General features: G+C 39.7%; 1 protein-coding gene across 1 annotated transcript in view; it reads right to left on the bottom strand.

The window, feature by feature from the left end:
- Positions 1-3,359, bottom strand: part of EIF2B3 (eukaryotic translation initiation factor 2B subunit gamma) — a 157,798-nt gene that overhangs the window by 134,765 nt on the left and 19,674 nt on the right. The window lies entirely within an intron of this gene.

Raw genomic sequence — 3,359 nt, 5'->3', positions numbered from 1 at the left:
ATCCAGTTAATTAGCCTTAAAGGTCTCCTAAATATTCTCCAATTTGTTCCCTTCTCTCTATTACCACTGCCATTGACTTGGTTTGGTTCTTCCTCATTTCTTACCAGGCTACTGCAAGAGCCTTCCAGGGTCTCTCTAGCTCCCCTCAGTCATGCAGTAATAGTTCTAAAATATCAACCTGTTAATGATCCTTCAAAGTATCCCTACAGGATAAAGTATACATTCTATTCTTACCTTTATCCCAGACTATATGGCACAGTATGGTAGTTAAGAGCATGGGCTTTGAAGTAAATGACTAAGGTTCAATTACTAACTCTTCCATTAAACTGTCCTAAGACAGTCCCCTTATCTATTCTCAGTAAGGTCTGAAGGGGCTGGTGTAGTCTTGGCCCTATGAATTCTCGAAATTAACGAACAAATACTTTCAACATGAAGTCTTGCACTGAGGAGAAATCACTGGGAAAAGAATCCAAACTGGGCAGCACAGGGATAATCAGTGCAAAGGAAAGAGAAAGGCCAGATAAAATGGAGATAATGAAGCAGAGAAGAAAGATCTCAAAAGAGGGGGCTCTAGAGCTATGAAGCTAGAAAAGCTATGCTGACACAGCCTTCCCTTCTAAAAATTTAGGAAAACTAATTTCAGGTTAAAATTAGTAATAGAAAAGGATTACAGTCAAATCCTATACAAGGTTATTGTTGAAAAATGTAATAATAAAAGTTAGAATAACATCTCTACCATAAAAGCAGATGTCAGAAAGACATGCTCAAAAGACAAATTAAATTCATAGCCTAAGATTTCAAAATTATCTAAAATAAGAAAATGATAGAAAATGTGAAAGAACAACATAAATCTGAATTAGAAAAGTTAGAAATGAAATGACAGAACTCAAGAATGAATTAGAAGTAAAAGAAAAATATCATTTCAGAAATAACAGCTAAACTAGGAAGAACACAAGAATGAATAAAACACAACTCTTAATGCCTTAAGGCAGGGGTCCTGGTCCATAGCCTGTTAGGAACCAGGCCGCACAACAGGAGGTGAGCAGCGGGCGGGCAAGCGAGCGAGAGAAGCTTCATCTGTATTTATAGCTGCTCCCCATTGCTCGCATTACTGCCTGAGTGCCACCTCCTGTCAGATCAGCAGCAGCATTAGATTCTCATAGGAGCATAAACCCTACTGTGAACTGTGCATGCGAGGTATCTAGGTTGCATGCTCCTTATGAGAATCTAATGCCTGATGATCTGAGGTGGAACTGAAGCGATGATGCTAACACTAGGGAGCACTGGGGAGCGGCTGCAAATACAGATTATCATTAGCAGAGAGGTTTGACTGCCCAGAGACCATAATAAATCAACTGCTTGCAGACTCATATCAAAACCCTACCAGTTGAACCTAGTTGCAGGGCAGGAATAAAGAGGTAGACATAGAAAATGGACTTGAGGACATGGGGTGGGAGGGCGAAGCTGGGGCGAAGTGAGAGCAGCATCAACATATATACACTACCGAATGTAAAACAGTTGGCTGGTGGGAAGCAGCAGCATAACACAGGGAGATCGGCTCAGTGCTCTGTGATGATCTAGAGGGGTGAGATAGGGAGGGTGGGAGGGAGGCTCAAGAGGGAGGGGATATGGGGACATGTGTATGCACATGGTTGATTCACTTTGTTGTGTAACAGAAACTAACACAGTATTATGAAGCAACTATACTCCAATAAAGATCTATTAAAAAAATAGATAAATAACAAGGTCCTACTGTATAGCACAGGGAATTATATTCAATATCCTGTAATAAACCATAATGGAAAAGGAAAGGAAAAAAAAAACTGCCACTATCAGTTAGTGGCAAGTGAAAACAAGCTCAGGGTTCCCATGATTCTGCATTATGGTGAGCTGTGTAACTATTTCATTGTATAACACAGTGTAATAATAATAATAGAAATAAAGTACACAATAAATGTAATGTGCTTGAATCATCCTGAAACCACATCCCCCACCCCCCCACCCCTGGTCCATGGAAAAACTGTCTTCCACGAAACTGGTCCCTGGTGCCAAAAAGATTGGGGATCGCTGCCTTAAGGGAAACAGAATGTAAAAAAGGAAGAAAATCCTAAAAAAAAAAAATTTTTTTTTTAAGATAAAAAGGATTTGAGGCAAAGTAGCAGAAAGAGAATATAAGCAACAAAGATCCAGCATACACATAAGAGTCCCAAAGTCTAAAACCAAAGCAATGTAACAGAACAAATGCCTAAAACTGTAATTCTAAAAAACTTCTCTGAAGTAATAAAAAAGGCAGAAACTTCACAGGGAAAGGACATACTACATATCTAGAAAATAAGACTCAGAACATCAATGGGACATATTATGTAGTAAAACCACAAGATTTTAAAGAAAAATAAAAACTCCTTTGGGAGCCTAGATAAAAGGACCAATTCACTCATAAGGGAAAGAAAAGCAGATTTTCACTTGGACTGTTTTGACAGCAACACTTTACAATAGAAGATAATGAAAGAATTCGTTTAAGATATTTAAGGAAAAAATGTGAGTCAAGGATATTATATCCCCATAAATTGGCTTATGAATACAAAGGCTGCAGATAATCTGTTGAGCACTGATATCATGACCACTTCTTAAGGAACCTACTAGTAATAAGCTTCAGACAGCCAAATGACCAGAGAGACAAGGACTAGGGACTGGTGGTAATGATCATTAACAGCTGCTAACACCAAAAAAAGACAATTAGAAATGATTTGCCTCAAGATAGAAGACACCACCACCTACAAAAGCATCTTGCCAAAAAAATTCAAACTGGAATTCAATTTAGCCTCTAGGTCCAACTACCAATTAATAGAAAATACAGAGAGAGGAGTACTTTTGAAATGACACCACAGGGCTTCCCTGGTGGCGCAGTGGTTAAGAATCCACCTGCCAATGCAGGGGACACAGGTTTGAGCCCTGGTCCGGGAAGATCCCACATGCCTTGGAGCAGCTAAGCCTCTGCGCCACAACTACTGAGCCCACATGCCACAACTACTAAAGCCCATGTGCCTAGAGCCCACGCTCTGCAACAAGAGAAGCCACCGCAATGAGAAGCCTGTGCACTGCAACTAAGAGCCGCCCCCACTCGCTGCAGCTAGAGAAAGCCCTGCGCAGCAACAAAGACCCAACGCAGCCAAAAATAAATAAATAAATAAGTAAATAAATGTATTAAAAAAAAAAAAAAGATGACACCACAGGGTCACAATCAGCTAAATGCAGACTGCGGGAAACTCAACAAGAAAAATACCCAGTTCCTTCAACATATAAATTATAAGGGGAAAAAAAAAGAGAGATGGAGGGGAAATCTATATATTAAAAGAGAT

The sequence above is a fragment of the Monodon monoceros genome, unplaced genomic scaffold (assembly GCF_005190385.1).
Source record: "Monodon monoceros isolate NGI ecotype Baffin Bay Population unplaced genomic scaffold, NGI_Narwhal_1 Super_Scaffold_18, whole genome shotgun sequence".
NCBI lineage: Eukaryota > Metazoa > Chordata > Mammalia > Artiodactyla > Monodontidae > Monodon > Monodon monoceros.
The sequence above is the reverse complement of the archived record's forward strand: the minus strand, read 5'-3'. Positions and strand labels throughout refer to the sequence as shown.